Genomic DNA, 821 nt, shown 5'->3' on the forward strand with positions numbered 1-821 from the left:
GTAAGGTAAGGCCACTGACTCCTTCGCAGAGCCGTGCCCGGTCAGGCCTCAGCTGGGTCGCAGGGCAGCAGCAGTGGCCACTCACTGGGTCTGGGCCTGTTGCCCACGTCTTCTCTGCCACTGCCCTGGGAGCAGTGTCCTCTGTCCATCTCGGTCACTCAGCTGCATCCAGCCTCCGAGGCCCCGTTCTTGTCCCGCCCCCTGGAAAGCACCCCCCCCCCCCCAAAGACTGCTTCAGCCCGCAGTGATTTTTACCTATTCTGAACTTCAGGACATTCTTCTGACTCCCTGATTCACAGTTACTCATGGGTGATCTCGTGATATTCCGTGTTGACTGGTTTACTGTTTATTTTCATTCCATAACCCATCTATTCAACACATATTTATGAAGTGCAAGTCAGAATAAGGGCATTGCCTTCAGCAGGTGACAATCGGTGTGGCTGTGATGAGATTTTACTTGCTGGCTAGCGTGTAGAGAGAGAACTCCAGCCATAGCAAGTTCTGTGATGGGAGAAGTGCTGGTGGGCAGAGCAGGTGCAGCCTAGTCTGACCTGGACACTCAGGAGAGACCGACACCTGGAAGACCAGGAGGAACGTGGGTACGGGATGGTACTAGCTCACCGTTCCCCCCTCAGGTGTGTGCCCTGCAGGAAGGAACGTCTTTTGCAAATGACAAATTCCCACTCTCACGTTCAAAGAGATTGCCCACTCTAAATTAATCAGATGTCTGTCTTTGACTTAGAAACGTGCTCTCGGGATTTGGTGATTAGAGACCAGTTCCCAAAAGCGATCACTCCCTGGAAACTGTGCGGCGGAGGGCT

The sequence above is a fragment of the Phyllostomus hastatus genome, unplaced genomic scaffold (assembly GCF_019186645.2).
Source record: "Phyllostomus hastatus isolate PE091 unplaced genomic scaffold, TTU_PhHast_1.1 phas_contig_283, whole genome shotgun sequence".
Lineage (NCBI taxonomy): Eukaryota > Metazoa > Chordata > Mammalia > Chiroptera > Phyllostomidae > Phyllostomus > Phyllostomus hastatus.